Raw genomic sequence first — 13700 nt, forward strand, 5'->3', positions numbered from 1 at the left:
CATAATTTTTTTTTACCTTCAATTGACTAGGCAATCAGTTTAGAACAAATTCTTATTTTCAATGACAGCAGGTTAATTGCCTTGTTCAGGGGCAGAACAACATATTTTTACCTAGTCAGCTCAGGGATTCGGTCTTGCAACCTTTCAGTTACTAGTCCAATGCTCTAACCACTAGGCTACCTGCCACCCCATTGACTACAATATGCATTACTTTTAGTGTTAAGTTCTAAATATATTTATAGCACAGCATTGTTGAATTCTAGAATGGGCATTGAAACCAGTTCAGAAAGAAAATGGCACGTAGAAATACATTTAACCATGTATTAAGCAATGAACAAGACAAGCTGTGGCAATATATGCTCTGCTCATTCAGGGTAGCTCACTGCCCAGGCAAAGTGTAAATATAAAATAGCCTACAGGCAGTGAGTGCGATAAGCTATACAAATGCCCCTGGCAGAAACACATAACCTAACAGGTGGAGGCTGAGGTGGTGGTGGGAGTAAGAAGCCAGTGCATAGCAGCAGTAGCAGCAAGCAGCAGCAGGATTTATGCCAATAAATGTGTGCTTTAGTATTATTTTCTTTGGTAACTGTAGTATAAGCAGGGTAAACGCCCCCTTTCTGTACATTACCATGGGAAAAATGAACTGCGCAAAGGGACTCGGCTCCACCTTGACCCTCTGCGTCATCCATTATTTCCAAGGTAATGTAAAGAACATCTGCATTTATCCCTTACAAATGATATCAACTTGGTGAAATCCCTTACCTTCCTCCGCCTGCTCTCCCACTCGTCAAAACAACAACGTTTCATCTCCTGTGGCAAAAATGAGTATTGAATTAATCGGTTTTGTGAATGAAAATGTAAGTGTTTCCTATTGGAATGCCATTGACGTGTGATCTGAACAGATTTACTAAGCTATATCGTATGCATACTTTCTCCATAACTAATATTATACTTTATAATTTGATTCTAAAATGGAAAAGGTAATTTAATGTCACTGAAGCTTGTGGTGAGGCAGCAGGGAGGCCTATCTCCATAGGCGGAGTCTCTGTCTCCGAGGTTCTGTCCTCCCTTACAGTTTCCATTCACATAAAAATACAAGAAATCACTAGTTGCTCAACTACTTTATAAACAGAGGGAAATCCAGTTTCTTTTAAAATTAATTCATTACCTCTGGCATTTATCACGTGACATAATAAATCTCAGTCTACCTCCCCATTCCTAACACATAAGCTATCAAATACCTTCAATCTTAAGTACAGGGCAAACCTCCCTAGCCCAGCTGATTTGATTGCAGCTGGAAACATGCTGTCCAGCTGTAGGGAACAAGCCTCCTCCTGTGTGTCTTAAAGGCCTCTATATTTGGATTCATCTGTGGGAATGTTTCCCCCAAAACCTTCAAGAAGCTGCTCTCCTCCTGACCATAGGGCACTTTGATCTGCCCGACAGGATACTCTAAAGAAACTGGGATATGGAAACATGATTTAAATCTAATAAAAAGTATCCTAATATAAAACAGGGAAACAGTCCATGATCTTTAAATCAGTAAAATAACCTTCAATAAGTCTATGTTTAATCACAAGATAGATTCACACCTAGGTTACTTACAAAGCAAGCACCGTGCAAAGCAAGCACTGTGCACTGTGTCCTCATGTACTTTTTTTTTTTTTTTTATCCATTATTTTACCAGGTAGGTTGACTGAGAACACATTCTCATTTACAGCAACGACCTGGGGACTAGTTACAGGGGAGAGGAGGGGGATGAATGAGCCAATTGAAACCTGGGGATTATTAGGTGACCGTGATGGTTTGATTGGGAATTTAGCCAGGACACCCCTACTCTTACGATAAGTGCCATGGGATCTTTAATGAACTCAGGGAGTCAGGACACCCGTTTAACGTCCCATCTGAAAGACGGCACCCTACACAGGGCAGTGTCCCCAATCACTGCCCTGGGGCATTGGGATAGTTTTTAGACCAGAGGAAAGAGTGCCTCCTACTGGCCCTCCAACACCACTTCCAGCAGCATCTGGTCTCCCATCCAGGACTGACCAGGACCAACCCTGATTAGCTTCAGAAGCAAGCTACATGGCTATAGGGAAAATGTACCTATCCTGTTCAGCTGCCGGATGGTAGGGTCAGCGATCAGGCAAACCCTCATAGTTATCAGCCTGCTTCTCCCGGTTTGCCGCCTTTGGACTCCAGCATTATTCCGTCTCCAGAACGATTGAAATCTGATATGTGCTAATGTTATAAAAGTTACAATAATGACACTAGGCATAATCAACGCTGCCCATACTCGCACACCCCACGGTAGCTGCTGCAATCGTTTGATAGCTAACGTTACTAGGTAGTTGTGCCGGTTAATGTTGATTTTTGCCAGGTATTACCTAACCTACCAGAATGAATCCTACCTTTGAACGACCCTATCCTCTTGGAGAGGTTGTAAAGGTGATTGCGCTTTGCTGGCAAAACTCAAAAAGCGGTCTCATGTTTTCAAGGTTCGACATGACTTAGTCGTTTGTTGGTGATGATGAATCAGAAGTTTTTCATATAGTGATTGGCCAACATTTGCATATAGTTTACATATTGTTATTTTAAGCTTCAAATAGTGTTTGTTATTTGCAGCGTATCTTTTTGACACCCAAAGACCCAAATGGCATTTGGGTACAATACCCCTCATTTGCACTGTAGTCCAGTTCCATGCTGTCAATATAGCATCCTGCGCTACTAGTACTGCTCCTTCTGTTACTGTTCCTACAGCGACTGCCGTGAGAATAGCTATTACTCGGAATCCGTCTCCTGATCTCTAATTATTTTCGTGGTTTACTGATAGGTCTAGGACTGAACTGTTCAGATACTCCATACCTGTTTCCCAGTTCATACACTGGTCCTTAGCTACCAACATCTCCAATGACCTCCTGTGTTCTGCTACAGTTGGTACTTGTGGATAATACTTTCCTGTGCTCAAGTTAGGTACACATCTCTCATCCCAAGGCCGATCTACCCCACCCGTTTGTGAACACCCTTGTTACAGTATAAACTTTGGTTTCTTAATCACACTGTAGGAGATGTGATGCTATCATCACGGCAAACTTTCCTTCTGGTGATGTGTCCTCCTGTATACAGGGATCGGTTGCTATTCTTTCAAGTGTTATGCCTTCTGTGACAAACTCATTACTGAAAGTTGACAACAGTGTCTGAAATGACAATACTATCTCTGCTACTTTCACCATGATCTGGGTATGTGTAACGTTCAATTAATCTTCGTAATAGTCCCTAAATTGTAACACGACTAGCTGTCCTCCCATTCCTACGAGCTATTTCCTGTAACAATTTACATAGAGGAGTGGTATCGTTCCCCAGAGACTCTAGTACTCACTTCCTTAATTTACTAGACACACAAACGTCCGCCACAGTCATATTAAATTCTACTCTTCCAATTCCCTGTAATGTTAATGCCTTGGTTTTTGGGACTCCATAGAATGCACTGAAATCGGTCCTTCCAGAATTGAAACTAACACTGACCCTTGACCCCTCCATCATACCCTCTACATTGATGGATGTCTGTCTCTGTCACTAGTTCAGCCCCTAAATGATTCTGTAAGTATGCTTTCATCTGCTCATATGCTTCTTCTTCCCCCTGTCGCTTGACAGTAAAAACTGTCAATCTATCGTCTTTACATGGTTCATTAACCGTCAAAGTAACCAACACTAAAACTGTGGCTGTTAAAATAGCACCCAGACTCAACCCAACAGCTTGCCTTCTGTGAACTCTACTCTTCCTTTCTCTCTTGAGGTCCGCTTCAACTCTTACGGCGACTTCTAGCTCACACATTTTGCGGCGGGATCTCACTTCACGTGTGAACCCTCTAGTGTCCTACCTGGCAACGAAAAATAAGAACGTGCTACTTCTGAGCACGCTGCACACACAGGCCCAAGTCAGCGATCACCACAACAGGAAACTGACCATCATCCTAGACTACAACTGCAACAAGGGCGGCGTGGACAACCTAGACAAGGTGGTTTGCACGAACAGCTGCAGACGGATGACTGCCCACTGGCCCCTGGTCATCTTCCACAAAATCCTTGACGTGTCTTCCTACAACGCCTTTGTCATATGGCGAGAGATCAAGCCTGACTGGATGCCTCGCAAGCGGAAAAAGAGGAGGGTGTTCCTGGAGCAGCTGGGAAAGGCACTTGTGAAGCCGCTGATCCAAAGAAGGCAGCATCTTCCCCGCACTTGTCAAAAATCTACCGAGTGCTACTGCGGCTCGTCAACCGCATGATGAGCCCAGCGTTTCCCCGCACGCTGCCCCGCGTGCTGCCCCGGCCACCGGGGAAAGTAAGAGGAAGAGGTGTCAGCTCTGCCCACCGAAGAAGGACTCCAAGACACACACGGTGTGCTGCAGGTGTAAGAAATACATCTGCAAAGGATATTCACACGCATACTGTCACACTTGCGCCCATTGGGGCTTTAGCTAAGACGGGACAGGGTGACCCGAAGGACTCGGTGTCTAGACACAATACGAGGATGACGGGAGGGTTAAACCTAGACTTGGTTTCCTCTAATCGCTCCTCTTTCACCCCAGCTGCCAAATGTCTCCTGATTCAGATGACCATCCTACCCATGCTAGATTACAGAGACATCATTTATAGATCAGCAGTTAAGGGTGCTCTCGAGCAGCTAGATGTTCTTTACCATTCGGCCATCAGATTTGTAAACTGGTCATCTCTGTATACCTGTTACAAGACCCACTGGTCGATGCTTATTTATAGAAGCCTCTTATGCCTCACTCCCCCCTATCTGAGATATCTACTGCAGCCCTCATCCTCCACATTCAACACACGTTCTTCCAGTCACGTCCTGTTAAAGGTTCCCAAAGCAGACACGTCGCTGGTTCAGTCTTCTTTTCCTTTCGCTGCAGCTAACACCTGGATCGAGCTGCAACAAACACTAAAACTGGACAATTTTATCTCAATCTCTTCATTCAAAGACTCAATCATGGACACTCTTACTGACAGGTGTGGCTGCTTTGCGTGATGTATTGTTGTCTCTACCTTCTTGCCCTATGTGCTGTTGTCTGTGCCCAATAATGTTTGTGCCATTTTTTGTGCTGCTGCCATGTTGTGTTGCTACCATGCTGTGTTGTCATGTGTCATGTGAACCTAAGGCATCTGGCATAGAAAAATACTGAATGAAGCTGCTACGCCAAAGAAGTTGATTGCCATGTTAAATAAAGTGTTGATTGAAACTCTACCTGGTGTTTCCGAACCCATTCTGAAAAAAATGGGAAAAGATCTAAAGGAAGAAATTGAGGAGAATCATTGGTCACAGATATGTGAAAATGCTCATACCTGTTCCTACAACCTAAGGTGCTATTTTAATTTAAGATAATTCATTGGACTCTTGCCAAAATGCATGTAATGCACCCAGAAATGTCACATCTCTGTTGGAGATGCAAAAAGCACAAAGGAACCCTATTTCATATGCTGTGGTCCTGCAACAAACTGACACCATTTTGTGATAATGTCTGTGCTATCATTTCATTGTGTCTAACAATTTATATTCATCCATCTCCATGATTATGTCTGTTGAGAAATGTAAATACTTGAGATCAATTTCAGAGAAAGATTTGTTATCTAAGTCTAATTGCTGCAAAAAAAAATTATAACCATCAATTGGAAAGCCTCGTGTTCACCCTCAGTAGCAAACTGGAGGAGACAACTATCTAGATACATCTCTTTAGATATGGTATTTTATGAAGTTAAACAATAAATGTAGATATTTGACAGAATTTGGAGGACATATGTTAATAACCTTGGAGAATGTGTTGTATAGTGAGCGTATTGTTGTGTATTTTGTTTTGTGTTGTTTGTGAAGTAGGAAAAAAAAAAAAAATTGTCAAACAGACATGTAAAAAGGGCTGACCAAGAAAGACTTCCAAAAAGACTAAATTGAGGCAGAAAGGAGTTGAAGCGACCAACAAAAAAGGCAGATTTTAATGTAATTTTAACTCACTTTAATCCATTGTTCAGGATGTGTATACAGGTGACGGACATTTCGATATCAAGCTGATGCTTCCTCAGAGTGCCGTTACCATTGCACTGAAAAAGAAGAAGAAGATAAAGAGGGTGTCTCGTTGGTCAATAGACCAAGTTTTAAAAAAGTATATACTGTACATACGTGATATTTGAGTGTCTGTGTTCTCGGGTGGTACATTTTTTTTGTATTGGTCGTGTTGTAGCAATGTACACAGTGACCACGTTTGAAAATGTCATTGGGCTGGCCTGAGAGCCAAGTGTTGCGCTTCTTAGGTAGCTGCATCCCACTGGGCACACAGTGGTTGAATCAACTTTGTTTCCACGTAATTTCAATTAAATGCAAAATATCCCCACAGCATGATGCTGCCAGCACCAAGCTTCACCGTAGGGATGGTGCATGGTTTCCTCCAGACAAAAGAGAACAATCTTGGTTTCATCAGACCAGAAAAAATCTTGTTATTCATGGTCAGAGAGTATTTTGGGGCCTTTTGGCAAACTCCAAGCGGACTGTCATGTGCCTTTTACTGAGGAGTGGCTTCCGTCTGGCCACTCTGAAGTAAAGGCCTGATTGGTGGAGAGCTGCAGAGATGGTTGTCCTTCTGAAAGGTTCTCCCGTCTCCACAGACGAACTCTAGAGCTCTGTCATAGTGACCATTGGGTTCTTGGTCACCTCCCTTACCAATAACCTTCTCCCCTGATTGCTCAATTTGGCCGGGTGGTCAGCTCTATGAAGAATGATGGAGGACACTGTGTTCTTGGGGACCTTCAATGCTGCAGAAATGTTTTGGTACCCTTCCCCAGATCTGTTCCTCGACACAATCCTCTATCGGAGCTCTATGGACAATTCCTTCGATCTCTGACATTCACTGTCAACTGTGGGACCTTATATAGACAGGGGTTTTCCTTTCCAAATCATGTCCAATCAATTGAATTCCCACAGGTGGACAAACAACTATTTAATATATTTTAGATTAAGGCTTTAACGTAACAAAATGTGGAAAAAGTCAAGGGGTCTGAAAACTTTCCGAATGCACTGTAAATGCTTCTGTTTACATACAAAGTATCAATTCACAACAAAATCATAAACAATAGAGCCATTGTTGTGCTATTGTTGTGTTTAGCATTTTTGTGCTAAGATGATGTTGTATTTCAGCCGTATTAAGCTCATAAAGGCATTAATAAGTCAAAGGAAATTGCCATAGTAAAAAGGGGAAATTTATTTAATTTTTAAATTTTTATTTCACCTTTATTTAACCAGGTAGGCAAGTTGAGAACAAGTTCTCATTTGCAACCGCGACCAGACAACAACACAGAGTTACACATGGAGTAAACAATAAACAATAAACAAGTCAATAACATAGTAGAAAAAAAAGAATCTATACACATTGTGTGCAAAAGGCATGAGGAGGTAGGCAATAAATAGGCCATAGGAGTGAATAATTACAATTTAACAGATTAACACTGGAGTGATAAATGATCAGATGAACATGTGCAGGTAGAGATACTGGTGTGCAAAAGAGCAGAAAAGTACATAAAATAAAAAGAGTATGGGGATGAGGTAGGTAAATTGGGTGGGCTATATACCGATGGACTATGTACAGCTGCAGCGATCGGTTAGCTGCTCAGATAGCAGATGTTTAAAGTTGGTGAGGGAGATAAAAGTCTCCAACTTCAGAGATTTTTGCAATTCGTTCCAGTCGCAGGCAGCATAGAACTGAAAGGAAAGGCGGCCAAATTAGGTTTTGGCTTTAGGGATGATCAGTGAGATACACAAGCTGGAGCGCGTGCTACGGGTGGGTGTTGCCATCGTGACAAGTGAACTGAGATAAGGCGGAGCTTTACCTAGCATAGACTTGTAAATGACCTGGAGCCAGTGGGTCTGGCGACGAACATGTAGCAAGTGCCAGCCGACTAGAGCATACAGGTCGCAGTGGTGGGTGGTATAAGGTGCTTTAGTAACAAAACGGATGGCACTGTGATAAACTGCATCTAGTTTGCTGAGTAGAGTATTGGAAGCTATTTTGTAGATGACATCGCCTAAGTCGAGGATCGGTAGGATAGTCAGTTTTAAGGCTAGGGTAAGTTTTGCGGCGTGAGTGAAGGAGGCTTTGTTGCGAAATAGAAAGCCGACTCTAGATTTGATTTTGGATTGGAGATGTTTGATATGAGTCTGGAAGGAGAGTTTTCAGTCTAGCCAGACACCTAGGTGCTTATAGATGTTCACATATTCTAGGTCGGAACCATCCAAGGTGGTGATGCTAGTCGGGCGTGCGGGTGCAGGCACCGAACGGTTGAAACGCATGCATTTGGTTTTACTAGCGTTTAAGAGCAGTTGGAGGCCACGGAAGGAGTGTTGTATGGCATTGAAGCTTGTTTGGAGGTTAGATAGCACAGTGTCCAAGGAAGGGTCAGAAGTATACAGAATGGTGTCGTCTGCGTAGAGGTGGATCAGGGAATCGCCCGCAGCAAGAGCAACATCATTGATATATACAGAGAAAAGAGTCGGCCCGAGAATTGAACCCTGTGGTACCCCCATAGAGACTGCCAGAGGACCGGACAACATGCCCTCCGATTTGACACACTGAACTCTGTCTGCTAAGTAGTTGGTGAACCAGGCAAGGCAGTCATTAGAAAAACCGAGGCTACTGAGTCTGCCCATAAGAATATGGTAATTGACAGTGTCGAAAGCCTTGGCCAGGTCGATGAAGACGGCTGCACAGTACTGTCTTTTATCGATGGCGGTTATGATATCGTTTAGTACCTTGAGCGTGGATGAGGTGCACCCATGACCAGCTCTGAAACCAGATTGCATAGCAGAGAAGGTATATTGGGATTCGAAATGGTCGGTAATCTGTTTGTTGACGTGGCTTTCGAAGAACTTAGATAGGCAGGGCAGGATGGATATAGGTCTGTAACAGTTTGGGTCCAGGGTGTCTCCCCTTTTGAAGAGGGGGATGACCGCGGCAGCTTTCTAATACTTTGGGGATCTCAGATGATACGAAGGAAAGGTTGAACAGGCTGGTAATAGGGGTTGCAACAATGGCGGCAGACAGTTTCAGAAATAGAAGGTCCAGAATGTCAAGCCCAGCTGATTTGTATGGGTCCAGGTTTTGCAGCTCTTTCAGGACATTTGCCATCTGGATTTGGGTAAAGGAGAAGCTGGGGAGGCGTGGGCGAGTAGCTGCCAAGGTTGGAGTAGCCAGGAGGAAGGCATGGCCAGCCATTGAGAAATGCTTGTTGAAGTTTTCGATTATCACGGATTTATCGGTGGTGACCATGTTACCTAGCCTCAGTGCAGTGGGCAGCTGGGAGGAAATTACCTGAAAATATTATGCATAGCACCTTTCATGTGATTGAGAGACTGCTTATTACGATGACCAGAAACATGACCGAATACAAACAGTGTAGCTATTCCCTCCGCAAGGCAATCAAACAAGTTGGTTTTGGCAAGTCAGTTAGTTTTGGCAAGTCAGTTAGGATATCTACTTTGTGCATGACAAAGTAATTTTTCCAACAATTGTTTACAGATAGATTATTTCACTTATTATTCACTGAATCACAATTCCAGTTGGTCAGAAGTTTACTGTGCCTTTTAACAGCTTGGAAAAATCCAGTGTCATGGCTTTAGAAGCTTCTGATAGGCTAATTGACATAATTTGAGTCAATTGCAGGTGTACCTGTGGATGTATTTCAAGGCCTACCTTCAAACTCAGTGCCTCTTTGCTTGACATCATGAGAAAATGAAAGGAAATCAGCCAAGACCTCAGAAAATAAATTGTAGACCTCCACAAGTCTGGTTCATCCATGGGAGCAATTTCCAAACGCCTGAAGGTACCACGTTCATCTGTACAAACAACAGTACGCAAGTATAAACACCATGGGAGCACACGCTCAAGATGGAGACGCGTTCTGTCTCCTAGAGATGAACATACTTAGGTGCAAAAAGTGCAAATCAATCCCAGAACAACAGCAAAGGACCTTGCGAAGATGCTGGAGGAAACAAGTACAAAAGTATCTATATCCACAGTAAAATGTGTCCTATATCGACATAACCTGAAAGGCCGCTCAGCAGGGAAGATGCCAATGCTCCAAAACCGCCATAAAAAAGCCAGACTACGCTTTGCAACTGCACATGGGGAAAAATATCTACTTTTTGGAGAATTGATGAAACAAAAATAGAACTGTTTTGCCATCATGACCATTGTTATGTTTGGAGGAAAAAGAACACCATCCCAACAGTGAAGCTCGGGGGTGGTAGCATCATGTTGTGGGGGTGATTTCCTGCAGGAGGGACTGGTGCGCTTCACAAAATAGATTACATCATGAGGCCTATAAACCTGACTCAGTTACACCAGCTCTGTCAGGAGGAATGGGCCAAAATGCATCCAACTTATTGTGGGAAGCTTGTGGAAGGCTACCTGAAACGTTTGACCCAAGTTAAATAATATAAAGGCAATGCTACCAAATACTATTTGAGTGTTTGTATACTGCTGACCCACTGGGAATGTGATGAAAGAAATAAAAGCTGAAATACAGAATTCACTTTACTATTATTCTGACTTTTCACATTCTTAAAATAAAGTGGTGATCCTAACTGACCTAAGACAGGGAATTTTTATTTGGATTCAATGTCAGGAATTGTGAAAAACTGAGTTTAAATGTATTTGGCTAAGGTGTATGTAAACTTCCGACTTCAACTGTATGTGTACTACTATTACTGCCCAGTGTAATCTGATGTAATTAGCTCTGCATGCACTGCATCTGTATTATGGTCAAGTTCACATTAAAAACATGGAATAAAACATTATTATGAAACATGTATGATGTAATTGAAACACTGCTAAAAATGTAAGATTCATTTAAAAAAATGACTAAACATGTGTAATGCTCTATAGTTTATTGAAGGATCACAATATGACACATCAACCATACAACATTGCCACCAGAAATTCTGATCATCATTATTTATCCACTATCATGTATCAGTACTTAGTTCATGTTTTTGTATAAAACATATATTCTTCAGAATGTTGATGAGTTCTTCTAAGTACCAAAGTCCCAAGAACTGTATTACTGTTTTGTTTTTATGTTAGTTAATGACTGTTGGATGGATATTGGAATGATTCATTGAGTTAATGTTAGTGATGATGTCAGAGGTGATAGCTGATTTGATATGAGGAGTGAGATGGATCCTCGGCATCCCCATTCTGGTCGGTTCTCACCCAGCAATTTCCTTGACTTTGTTCCAAAGATCGCCCCAAGCTGGAATACATTTTTGAATATGCTTTATGGAAAATACATTTTTAAAAGGCTAGACATTTGAAAATGACTCCGACATATTCAATACATATTCCAAATACAAGTGACTACCTTTTAAACCAACTGTTGTTAGGCCAGTATTTGACTACCATTTAAAAAATGATTTGCCTCTATGAAACATGATGCTAGTAAACAGTAGAGATGGAGTTAGCCATGTTACTCCCTCCTCTTTCCCTACCACCCTCTGATACCCTAATGTTGTCACTTTACTGTTGCTCAGACAGACAGACAGACAGACAGACAGACAGACAGACAGACAGACAGACAGACAGACAGACAGACAGACAGACAGACAGATAGACAGACAGATAGATAGATAGATAGATAGATAGCTAGATAGATAGATAGATAGATAGATAGATAGATAGATAGATAGATAGATAGATAGATAGATAGATCACATGGTGCTTCATCTTCAGAGGCGCTGGTCTTCAGAGCAGCCAACTTTGCCAAAAAGTCAGCCTTTCCAGCCTTTTAGATTATCCTCCTGCAGGAGAGCTGAGAGGAAAGATTTTTAATTTTACTAAATTATATCAGACTAAACCCGGGCAGTAAAGTAGTACACATTCACAAACAAGACATACCTTCATCAGAGTTATCTTCATTGAGGGAGCTTGCCAACAGGACTCCCACTAGAGCAAACAGCAGTAACATACTCTGGATCTTCATCGTTTACTAAAACACAAAGAGTGCAACGTCTTAACGTACACACACACACAAACACACACTGGGTCGTCTTACTCTACCAAATTAAAGAACAGCAAGTTCATATGGATCCCAGGTCTACGGTGTTATATTATACACATGTCCACCTACACCTCTCCATCCATTCCTACCTGCCCACTCTTGCCACACCTGCCATACACCTTTGCGAAGAAGATTCTCAGTGAAAACAAACATACCTCTTACAGTTGGACGATGCTGTCTGATTGATGGCTGTTTATCTGGAAGATGTCTTCTGGTCTTCAGTAGTAGTGTGGTGTCTCTCTGCCCTCTGCAGCTCTGTTTTATACTCTTTCTGCAGCTACTGTACCTGCCCCACCCATCCACACCTCTCACAGCCGATTAACAAACAAGATGACATTTCAGCCATGACGATAACGGCAGTCATGCACAGCCTGAAGTGTATGACTGCCCTCCAGGCACGTTTTTGGTCAATATTATGGTTTCCTAGTCATTTCAACTGAATTTGTGAATTGGAGCTTGGATAGCAAGTCCAGAGTGGAGTATATATACTTGTGATGGTGAGAACATGTTTTTGTCTGAATTACAGCTGGAACCACCCTTTGGGAAGAATTCAACTTGGTTAACATAGCAAAATGTGGAAAAAGTCAAGGGGTCGAATACTTTCCGAATGCACTGTAAATGCTTTTGTTTACATACAGAGTATCAAATCACAACAAATAGAGCCATAGGTCCTTAGTTTTTGTGTTAATGTTTTGCGTGATGTTTTAGTTCACCCGTACTATGCTCATAAAGGCATTACTAAGTTTTAGTAAAAACGGGCATTTAACTGAAAAAGTTATACATAGCAACTTTCATGTGACTGAGAGACTGCTTATCAACACGGCAATCCATTGCTGTCTCTATTGTCAGTGTAACATCATAATGATCAGTGTTGCGAATGTGTATTTCCTCAATTACTTTTGCAGAAATGATACTTTTTCAAAGGAAACGGGAGCTTGTTCAGGAAATCTCAGGATCCCGGTTTCTGGGATTAATCCCTAGTGTGTATAGAGTTCTGTATGCTTCCATGTTGCCTCGTAATTCAACAGGATGCCACTGAGTAAATAGTCCTTGGAATTATTGTAAATTGCCTTGGAAAATAATGATGTTTAACTTGCTGAAATACGGTAGATGCAGGATCTGATGTACGATGCAAATTCAATACCTGGCCTAGAGCGTGTTCTGGCCCGGACTACCTGGTGCATGTTCTGTTCCAAGATACACAGATATTATTCATTAGTTCCCAGTAAACCAAAAACCTGTTAAATTAAAGAAAATGGTAAATAAATAAAGGAATTAACTTCACCACTGTCTTTATTTACCATGTTCCAAGTATATAATGGGCTTTTGAAGAACACAACACTCTATGACCACAACCTCACATCAAAGAATACAAGACTATAACGTCTTTCAGATAAGACTGTTATGATCGAGATGGATTCTATCCACTTCAACATGCATAACAAAATGTCTAAATGTTGTGCTCCAGGCTAGGCGTCAGTTTAATTTCAGGCCTACCAGTTTGGCTTACTAGGAACTCAAATATTGGCTTATGTTGGCAGAGAACATGCTCTAGGCCAGGAATATACGTTTTTCAAGGTTGTCCAACA

The 13700-nt window shown here is 42.0% G+C and overlaps 1 long non-coding RNA gene across 1 annotated transcript; it reads right to left on the bottom strand.

Moving 5' to 3' along the window:
• Positions 1 to 10927: 10927 nt before the first annotated feature.
• Positions 10928 to 12753, bottom strand: LOC118940401. Its single transcript, XR_005036962.1, has 4 exons — positions 12267 to 12753; positions 11949 to 12039; positions 11766 to 11862; positions 10928 to 11307 (listed from the first exon to the last, which is right to left on the bottom strand). It is a non-coding gene; the product is annotated as an uncharacterized LOC118940401 (long non-coding RNA).
• Between the last annotated feature and the right edge of the window lie 947 nt (positions 12754 to 13700).

This window comes from Oncorhynchus mykiss, chromosome 17 (assembly GCF_013265735.2).
Source record: "Oncorhynchus mykiss isolate Arlee chromosome 17, USDA_OmykA_1.1, whole genome shotgun sequence".
Lineage (NCBI taxonomy): Eukaryota > Metazoa > Chordata > Actinopteri > Salmoniformes > Salmonidae > Oncorhynchus > Oncorhynchus mykiss.